This window comes from Eumetopias jubatus, unplaced genomic scaffold (genome assembly GCF_037043125.1).
Source record: "Eumetopias jubatus isolate StellerSeaLion01/CBP00866 unplaced genomic scaffold, mEumJub1_p1.0 scaffold_52, whole genome shotgun sequence".
NCBI lineage: Eukaryota > Metazoa > Chordata > Mammalia > Carnivora > Otariidae > Eumetopias > Eumetopias jubatus.
This window is the reverse complement of record NW_028274858.1, coordinates 1,344,025-1,354,535: the sequence shown is the minus strand read 5'-3', so window position 1 is coordinate 1,354,535 and position 10,511 is coordinate 1,344,025. Positions and strand designations below refer to the sequence as shown.

The 10,511-nt window shown below is 50.3% G+C and overlaps 1 long non-coding RNA gene across 1 annotated transcript; it reads right to left on the bottom strand.

Annotated features, from left to right (window-relative positions):
* Positions 1–3,716: 3,716 nt before the first annotated feature.
* Positions 3,717–10,511, bottom strand: LOC148161857 (uncharacterized). Its single transcript, XR_015767327.1, has 5 exons — positions 10,270–10,511; positions 9,778–9,847; positions 8,239–8,747; positions 6,352–6,405; positions 3,717–4,539 (listed from the first exon to the last, which is right to left on the bottom strand). It is a non-coding gene; the product is annotated as an uncharacterized LOC148161857 (long non-coding RNA).

The following is a 10,511-nucleotide window of genomic DNA, read 5'->3' as shown; positions in this document are numbered from 1 at the left end:
TTATAAAGAGCTTCCTAAAGAATCAACAAAAAATGATTACAGCCAGCTACCTAATTCAGCAAAGTTACAGGACAAAATATCAATACACAAAAATCTCTCTTATTTGTGTACACTAGCAATGAATCATCCAAAAAGGAATTTAAGAAAACAATTCCATTTTAGGGAACACCAACATTAACAAATTTTTAGGTATAGAAGTAATCAAGGTGCACATCTTGTACACTGAATGTTACAAAAATTGCTGAAAGAAAGTAAGGGAAACCTAAATAATTCTGAAGACACCCCATGGTGAGGAAAAGACATGCTATTGATAAGATGGCAGTAGAACACAAGGCGATGTGGAAATTCAATGTGTTCCCAACAAAATTCACAAAGGCCTTTGGGAAGAAATGCACAAGCAAATCCTAACAGTCATACGGAATTTCAAGGGACCACAAGTTAGCCAGAACAATCTTGACAAAGATAATCAAAGGTGAAATGGCTCTAAATCCATCCTTAAATCCTTAAATCCATCAGGGTTGTGAAAATAAGGGAAAGTCTCGGAGCAGTTCCAGAAAAAGAAAACTGGATCTGAATGGAAAAGGCCATTTCGGATGTGGGGCAGGTGGTAGCAGTGGAAGTGGGTCTGTGGTCTGGGTTATAATGTGGAAAGTGTAATGGTTTCCTCATTTACGGGTATGTGGTGGTTCCGCGGGACAGTGTCCCTGTTTGGGGTAACACGCCCTGAAGCACCCCGTGTGGTAAATGTGGTAAGGAGACGACAGCTGGGGTCTGAGTGTGGAGATAAAGCGTATTTGCGCTGCGGTGACAGGTTGACCGCGCTTTGAAATCACCGCAGAGTCCACGACTCCTCAAACCGCCACGGCGGCACCAGGTCACGGAAGCAGAGACGACACCAGACTGTGACGGAGGCCGCGCCCTCCCAGACCCGGTTCCCCCACCGCGGAGAGCCCACCGGCCCTTGAAGGAGGCCACGTGGTAGCGAGAGACTCGCGGGAGGATTCAGTCAGCAGCCCCCGTGTCTCGGGTGCAGCAGAAGCAGTGGCATCTGGAATTCCCATTTTCCACAACCCTCCCCCAAAACCTGGTTAGAACTGTGAAAATGCAAGACGGGCACCTCAGGAACGTGGACTGGGGACGCCAGCGGGGAGGCCGGAGGGGGGAGCCCGCCGCTCAGGGTCAGTGACGGGAACGGCCGTCAGTCACAGGCCCGGGGTCGGAAGCCTCCACGGGAGACACCCGTCAGTCACAGGCCCCGGAGCGGAGGACGCAGGTGTCCGCTCCTCCAGGAAGCCCACGCTCCCCGCAGCTCAGGGGGGCGAGCCGCCGTCACCGCGAAGCCGGCTTCTCTCCGGCGGACTTCCCGTCGGAACAGCGCCCCCCGCTGCCTCCTCCTTCCCCACGACACGCTGTTCCTCTCCGTCCTTTCTCGTCCGCGATGTGGCCGGAGCTGGCTTGTCCCGGACGGCAAGTCTCTGCTCCTCCCAAAGAAGCCCATTTTGCCGGTAAAACGACCGGCACTTTCAGTTTAAGGTCAACAGGACGGATAAACTCGGTAAGTTGGCCAGGAGCAAACCCGAGAGACAAAAATCCGGTGCATTTCCAGGCGCTCCTCACACACCGTCGGGACGAGACCCGCGGAGCACAGGCTCCTTCACAGCCGCATCGAGAAGAACCACACACCGAGGAGCACACGTCCCCAGGAGCCGACACACCTGCCCTCCGACCCCGTGAGACACGGACCGCGGACGTCGAGGGAGACTCGCCGGGAAGACGCCCCGCGCTCAGGGCAGAGCGCACGCTGCGGACACGTCTACTCTCCCCCCGCCGTCCGCCGAGTCCGCGCCGCCGCTACGGGCCTCCAGCGGGGTCTTCGCAGACACGGAACCCACAGCCCTGACGCGGGTGTGGACGCGGGGAGGAGCCGCGGGGCCGAGGCGGGGGAGCCGGAGCACAGCGGCGGGCGGCCGGCCCGGACGGCAGACCGCGGGAGCAGCCCCAGGAACCGACTCCGGGTGCGCGTGGACACGGCCGCGGGGGCCGCCGAGCGGATCCGAGGCCGGAGAGCGGAGCCCCGACAGCCCCGCGCACGGCACCGCGGGGACCCCACGTCACCGCACACAGAGCCACGGACACCCCGCGGTCTGCGCACCCGCCCTTCCTCCGCTGCGTCCTGTGAGCTCGGGCCCCCTCCGCGGTCCCCGCTCAGACGGCTTCTCCTCACCTCCTCCTCCCGCGGCGGGGCCTGAGGAGGCCGGGCTCCTGTCAGCGTGGACACCGCCCCGTGTCCTCTAGAAGCCTCCACAGCGGGTCCTGAGGAGGCCGGGCTCCTGTCAGCGTGGACGCGCCCCACGGCCCCCAGAAGCCTCCACATCAGGTTCTGAGGAGGCCCGCCCCTGTCCCGGCGGCTGCGCAGGCCGGGCTCTGGGCTCCGGGCGGGAGCTGCGGTCGTGCGCCCTCTGCAGGCGGGGGAGGCAGTGCAGGACAAGGTGAGCTCCGCGTTCAGTGGAAGCACCTGCTCGCTCCCGCGGTCCAGCTGAAGCCATTAAATTCTGAAAATTCAAGCTGAATGGAGCCCAATATCCCCCCAACTTCTCCAAAAATAGTTAAGAAACAATTAATTGGAAACAATACGGAATGACAACAGTCCCTGACCCAAACAGTGCCACTGAACATGACCCTGGCCCTGACTGAACATGATTCTGACCCAAACTTGATCTCAAGCCTGGTCCTGACCCCAGCCCCAAACCCTAACCCTAGCCCCCAAACCCGAAGAATGTTCACAATAATCACAAGGCAGAAACCATGCAAATGTCCATCCATGGTTAAATGCATAAGCAAAGTGTGGTCAAGGGTTTGGGTCTGGGTTCAAGTTCAGGTTTGGGTCAGAGTTCTAGATCAGGGTTTGGGTTTAGGATCAGGGTGAGAGTGAAGGTTTTGGGTGAGCGTGAGGGTAATGGTTGGAGTTACAGTTTAGGGCTTTAGGCTTATGATTTAGGGTTTAAGCCTTAGGGCTTAGGGGATAAAGTTTAAGGTCACATTTGGGTTTGGATTCTTGCTGGGGTTTGGGTTCAGGGCTCATGACTCAGAGTTCTGGTTCAGGGTTTGGGTTCATGGTTCAGGGCTTGGATTCAGGGCTTGGGTTCAGAGTTTGGGTGTGGGGTTCAATTTCAGGTTTGAGATTCAGGGTTCCAGTTTGGGGCTTAGGGTCATGTTAGCTTTTAGGGTTAAAGTCAAGGGTTAGAGTTCGGTTTAAGGATCACACGTGTTCTTTCGTTGTCATCATGGACACAAAATTTCTATCTGAAGTTTCTAAATCTGAACTCTATTTAGTGTGGATGTCAGGAGCTTGTTCAGAATTTAGGGTCACAGTAACTGCCTACCAACAGCATTCTGATCCTAGAGTCTCCCAGTCACCCAGAAGCTGCTTTTTTCTTGGTTCAAACATACCCTTTGCACAGAAGGGTGAGCTGGTGCCAAATCTGGGATGATTTCACAACGGCAGAGGTGTGAAACCAAATATTGTGGAAATGTTCATGGAAAATGAAACAGGAGAGAAATAATCTGTCGACTCCTGATTCTTCCACAATAACAAAGACCAAGTTCCCAATAGAGTCTGATAATGTTCCCTAGGAAGGACTATGGTACTCATTACCAATACCACAAAAAAGGCCCCCTCCCCTGGTTTAAGCTAAGAATTACAGGACGATACTTCCTATTTTGTTGTCAAAAATACAATTTTATTCTTTGGATGTTCCAGTGTACAATTTGTAGAGGCATTGCCAACATTTTCCGTTCTCAAACACTCATCCGCACACGGATAAAATGCAGGCAACATTGTAATGCACTGCTCACTGGGGGACCAAGAAGAAGGAGGGCTATTAGAAGTAATGAAACTGTATCTACTATTAAACTCAGAAAAAGCGCTCTTTACGGGCACTTCATGAGGATCGCTATCCATAAGACCTCACATCTCATCATATGGAACCCACCCATAAAAATCATCAATAACAATAGCCTGCCGACCACTGTAGCCCCCCTGCCATTTCCCTATGGGATTGTAATACACACTCCAACCGCTAAAGACAACGTCAACAGCAGAACAGGACTTGCCCACCCCCGGGGGACCAACTATTACAGTGACCTAAAAAAGTCCCACTCCCTCGGCATCACCATTCCGGACTTCCAGCTCTACTACAAAGCTGTCACCATCAAGACAGTATGGTACTGGCACAAAAACAGACACATAGATCAATGGAACAGAACAGAGAGCCCAGAAATGGACCCTCAACTCTATGGTCGACTCATCTTTGACAAAGCAGAAAAGAATGTCCAATGGAAAAAAGACAGTGTCTTCAACAAATGGTGTTGGGAAAATTGGACAGCCACATGCAGAAGAAGGAAACTGGACCATTTCCTTACACCACACACAAAAATAGACTCCAAATGGTTGGAAGACCTAAACGTGCGACAGGAGTCCATCAAAATCCAGAGAACACAGGCAGCAACCTCTTCGACCTCAGCCACAGCAACTTCTTCCTAGAAACATCGCCAAAGGCAAGGGAAGCAAGGGCAAAAATGAACTATTGGGATTTCATCAAGATAAAAAGCTTTTGCACAGCCAAAGAAACAGTCCACAAAACCAAAAGACCACCGACAGAATGGGAGAAAATAGTTGCAAATGACATATCAGATAAAGGGCTAGTATCCAAAATCTATAAAGAACTTATCAAACTCAACCCCCAAAGAACAAATAATCCAATCAAGAAATGGGCAGAAAACATGAACAGACATTTTTCCAAAGAAGACATCCAAATGGCCAACAGGCACATGAAAAAGTGCTCCACATCGCTCGGCATCAGGGAAATCCAAATCAAAACCTCAATGAGATACCACCTCACACCCATCAGAATGGCTAAAATTAACAATTCAGGAAACGACAGATGGTGGCGGGAATGCGGAGAAAGGGGAACCCTCCTACACTGTTGGTGGGAATGCAAGCTGGTGCAACCACTCTGGAAAACAGTATGGAGGGTCCTCAAACAGTTGAAAATAGAGCTACCATACGATCCAGCAATTGCACTACTGGGTATTTACCACAAAGATCCAATGTAGGGATCCGAAGGGGTACGTGCACCCCAATGTTTATAGCAGCAATGTCCACAATAGCCAAACTGTGGAAAGAGCCAAGATGTCCATCGACAGATGAATGGATAAAGAAGCAGTGGTATATATACACAATGGAATATTATGCAGCCATCAAAAGGAATGAGATCTTGCCAATTGCAATGCCATGGATGGAACAGGAGGGTGTTATGCTGAGTGAAATAAGTCAATCAGAGAAAGACATGTATCATATGACCTCAGTGATATGAGGAATTCTTAATCTCAGGAAACAAACAGAGTGTTGGGGGTGTGGGAGGTATGGGGTGGCTGGGTGATAAACATTGGGGAGGGTATGTGCTATGGTGAGCGTTGTGAATTGTACAAGACTGTTGAATCACAGATCTGTATCTCTGAAACAAATAATGCAATATATGTTAAGAAAAAAAAAAGAAGATAGCAGGAGGGGAAGAATGAAGGGGAGTAAATCGGAGGGGGAGATGAACCATGAAAGAGGATGGACTCTGAAAAACAACCTGAGGGTTCTACAGGGGACGGGCGTGGGGAATGGGTTAGCCTGGTGATGGGTATTAAAGAGGGCACATTCTGCGTGGAGTACTGGGTGTTATGCACAAACAATGTATCATGGAACACTACATCAAAAACTAATGATGTAATGTATAGTGATTAACATAACAATAAAAATAATAATAATTAAAAAAATCCCACTCCGTGGAAATCCAAGCTGTTAAGACAAAGGCATAGAAACCACTCGCACAACTTAATAAAGGACAGGCATCCGGTTAGCCGGATGTTGCAGATCACCACCACTCACACGAAGTCACTTCACAGTCAACTCGAGATCTGTGCTCTCCCCAGGATTACAAGGTGCGCCTCATTCTTCCAATACTCCATCCTTAGAACAAAACCTTTAACTGTCCTCGTCAGTCCTGTGTGCAGGCTCACAGTGAGCCCTGCGAAAGCCAGACACCTTCTTGAGAGCACTCAGCCTCTCACGCCTACCCTAGCAGATGGGGGTGTTGTTCTCCCTGACTTCTGTACCAACTAGAAAATACTTTGAACGAGTCTTGTCATACTCCATGCAAAAGGCATATTCTTCATCTACAACATTATTGACTATGAAACCCCATAGATTCCTCTCACCTTCTTGAACCTGGGTAAATTGTAGATACAGGGTGGCCAGAGCTATTGTCCCCAATCCCCATACCCCCCCCGCCACACCCTTACCTTGTGCATTCCAGACCAGTTTCCAGCAACGTTGCTCATTCTCAGCCATTGTCTCTGCAGAAGAGTAGAGTAGTACTGAGGTGCCAGGACTGAGGTGCTAGGTACTAAGCCAGCACCTTGGACCCACTCACTACCAGAAATCAATACTCGTTTTATCAACAGATGCATCAAGAAGACATTGCCACCACAGCAATTAGAAAAGTCATTACAGGGCGCCTGGGTGGCTCAGTTGGTTAAGCGACTGCCTTCGGCTCAGGTCATGATCCTGGAGTCCCGGGATCGAGTCCTACGTTGGGCTCCCTGCTCAGCAGGGAGTCTGCTTCTCCCTCTGACTCTTCCCCCTCTTATGTGCTCTCTCTCTCTCATTCTCTCTTTCAAATAAATAAATAAATCTTAAAAAAAAAAGTCATTACAACAGAGGACCTAACAACCTGTACCAGTCTCCACGGCCCCACTCCCTGAGTGGCTCATCCATGGGCATGTGACCTGGTCCCAGCCAGGGAGGTGACAGAAACCTTGGGTCTCAGCCTGCAGAGCAAAGCATGGGATGGACCGCCCAGTACAGGGGCTTTTCCATCACAACTGCAGAAGTGGCCTAGGCCAGGCCAGTGCCAGCACCACAAAGGGCCCAGGAAGCCAGGGGCTCGAAAACATTGCTGTGGGCTGAATCAAACTCGTCCTGAAGCCCACATGTGCTAGGTCCTCCACTGACTCATGAGAACCGTAAATGTGTTCACGATCTTGGCCTGAACAAGATGACAGTCTGCGTGGTATATACTCTGCAAGATACACCCACTAGGCAATGGGGACATATTCAGTCAAACAATACCTACGTGTACTTCAACCACAGTCAAACATCTTGTGGGAAGCTAGAGGCATACAGAGAAATGCGGGGGAATTCCTGAGGCCTTAAGTGTTAGTCCTGCTATTATCTTTCCTTTCAAGTTTAGGGGCCGGGGTTGGGCAGGATAGAACCCAGTGTATGCCCATGTGCCTTTTGAAAATAAGAGCCCTCTCCGCTATCGTCCATTAGGTTGCAAATCTGGGGTGGGGGAAACTGCCACCAATAGGCCAAATGTGTCCTCCTCCTGTATTCTGTAAATAAAGTGCAGCTGGAACATTAGTTATGGACGGTCTGTGGCTGCTCTCAAGCCACAGTGCAAGAGTGGAGTCATTGTCAGGGAGACCACGTGGATTGCAACACCTAACAGAAAATCCTTACAGAAGATTTTACAGAAAAGTCTGTGCTGATCCCTGTTCTAAAAGGTAATATTATCATGTCACTCCTTTGAGCAGAACGTAGCGCTTTCTGGGTAACCCCTAACCCCTCACCCTCACCCTCTCCCTCACCCTAACCCCTAAACCTAACCCCTAATCCCTAACCCCTAACCCTAACCCGTACCCCAACCCATACCCTAACCCGTACTTTAACCCTAACCCATATCCTAATCCTAACGCGTACACAACCTGTAGCCTAACCCTAACCTGTATCCTAACCCCTAATCCCTAACCCCTAACCCTAACCCGTACCCCAACCCATACCCTAACCCGTACCTTAACCCTAACCCATACCCTAATCCTAACCCATACACAACCTGTAGCTTAACCCTAACCCGTACCCTAACCCATACCCTAACCCGTACCCTAACCTTAAATCTACCCCCAAACCATAAATCCTATCCCTGACCCTATCCAAAACTGTAACCAAAACCCTGAACTTTAACCCCTTTCTTATTTTTCCCTGGCCTGGAGTTTCTTTGTTCCCAACCATGTGCATAGTCTCTGTTCCATGGAAAGTTCATCCCCCTAAAATATTTCTGAGTCTCAGTTTTAACTCTGCACAGCTCAGTCCCATTCAGAATGGTTGCCTTAGGTTCTAGGGCTTACCTGTTATTAAAGCTCCCAGGTGTAACCATGAGGATTACTCCTGCAGCCCAAGTCGTCTTGGTCCTGGAAAGGCAGTCCATTCTCCTTCAGTCTCAAAGCACATTTTTGTTGGATACGGTAAATTCTTGTGGGCCCAAGAGCCCCCTCCCAAGACCCAGCCTTTCAAGATTCTTGCCCTGTTCCAGGTTCCTGCCTATCTGGACCTCCATATTTTGTGCATAAGCAGTAGGTACCTCCCCAGCCTGCCACTGTCAGCTGGGGTCTCTCAGGCCTGTGGAGGACAACCTGGTCCCAACCCATCTGCTGGTCACCTGGCTGTTGGGATCAAAGCCCCACAACTATTTCTTTTGCAGCAGTTTTAATGTGGTGACTATCAGCCCCAGGACCGTCTGCCTGTTCAATCCCCAGCTTCGTCAGTCCTCACAGGTGTCTATTATACGGAGATAACATGTTATCTAACATTTAATCCGCTGCACCGGGCAAGGAAGTCCACTCTCCTCCAGCTCAGCCTTCAAAGGAAATAGGTACATTTGAGTTAGTACAGGCTTGGAAATGGATAGATTCCACGTACCCCCAACAGCCCGCTCCTGAAACCAGGCTTCTTCTGAACTTCTCGCTGTACAGATCCCTGGGTACATCCCTGTGTGGGGACGTGTGTGTGCAGTATGCAGTGATCAACCAGTTTTGTGTGTCCAGGGCCCTACAAGCCAGTGGAGTTCTGACCTCCTCAACAAAGTGACCTTCTGAAGGGAGGGGGCACACCCCTGAAAATCATTGCATGGTGGCAGATTTCCATGTTTGAACTGATTGCACACTGGGGATGCTGACTTGCACAGCAATCAGGGCTCCCAGCTGTTTCACTGAAGGGTACCCCAGCAAGTCTTGGAGACCCATAATGGCAAGGATGTGCAGCTTCCTCCAGCTGGGCCTTTAGGGGGAATATGTGCATTTGGAATTAGGCAGATATCAGGTGCTCCAAGCAGCCTGCTCCTAGGGCAGGGCCTCTCCCTAGAGCTGCCCTATTCCAGCTCCCTGGCTCCCCAGATCTGCCCAGCTTGTGCACACACACCACATATCCTTCAGCCTGCAGAGGGCAGCCTGAGCCCCACAGGTCTGTGGAATCCATCTGCATACCTCCCGGGGAAAGGGTTACACCCCTGAAAATCTCTCTCAGCAGCACCTTTAGACTGCCAGCAGTCAGACCCCATTTGGACCGGCTTCCTGAAGGGGCTCTGGGTCTCTCAAACATGGCCCAGACAATCCCTCACTCTCACCCGCCTCTTCCAAGGGGCTTGACTTAGGGTCCATCTTGTCTGATATGGGGATGGCACACCACGTCTCCACTGGTTAATGTCTGTATGGAGGATCTTTTCCACCCTCTCACTTTAACCCTCTTCGTGTCACTGGGTCCCAGGTGAACCTCCTGGAGACAGCATGCAGCTGAATCTTGTCTTTTAAACCTAATCCTAACCCAAGCTCTGCCTTTAACTGGAGACATCCGCTCATTACTTCTAATGTAAATGAGTAGGAAGAACTCACTTCAGTCATTTCCTATGTGTTTTCTGTATGTCTTCGGCTTCTTTTCACTGAGTCAAGATTTATTTCCAACCTTGAAAACATTTGGACTCATCAAAATGGTGCTGCTGTAATTTCTTATCCTACTTTAGTGCTTCATATAGAGATTTTCAGACACAGACACAGTGACCCAGCCCGACAGCACGTGGTAAGAGTTACAAAGGCCTCGGCTATTTAACAAAACCGAAAGTGACAACAAAATAACGCAGCACAGGACTTGCGCGTCCTTGATGAGGACATAATCAGGAGCAAGTTATTCAAACAAACCAAATGCAAATTTCTTTTTACACTTTTCATGTTTACTTTTAGTCTTTGCTTCATACAGCCACTGATAATTGAGGAAACTTTCAAGTAGGGGATGTCTAAATATTTTTTTAAGGTTTTTATTTATTTGAAATAGAGAGTGAGCAGGGGGAGGGGCGGGGGAGAGGGAGAAGCAGGCTCTCAGTCACTGACCTGGGAGCCCGGCGGGGCTCCGTCCCTGGACCCGGAGATCCTGACCTGAGCTGAAGTCCGAGGCTTAACAGACTGAGCCACCCAGGCGCCCTGGGATTTCTAAGTATTTTACTAAAGAAGACACGAAAAGGCCACAAACTACAAATGCCTACACCAAAGAGGGAAACACGGCCCAGCTCCGTTTACCCGTGTCCCCGCCCCTCAGCACCGCAGGAGGCCCGCCCGCCGCCCGCCGACCCAGC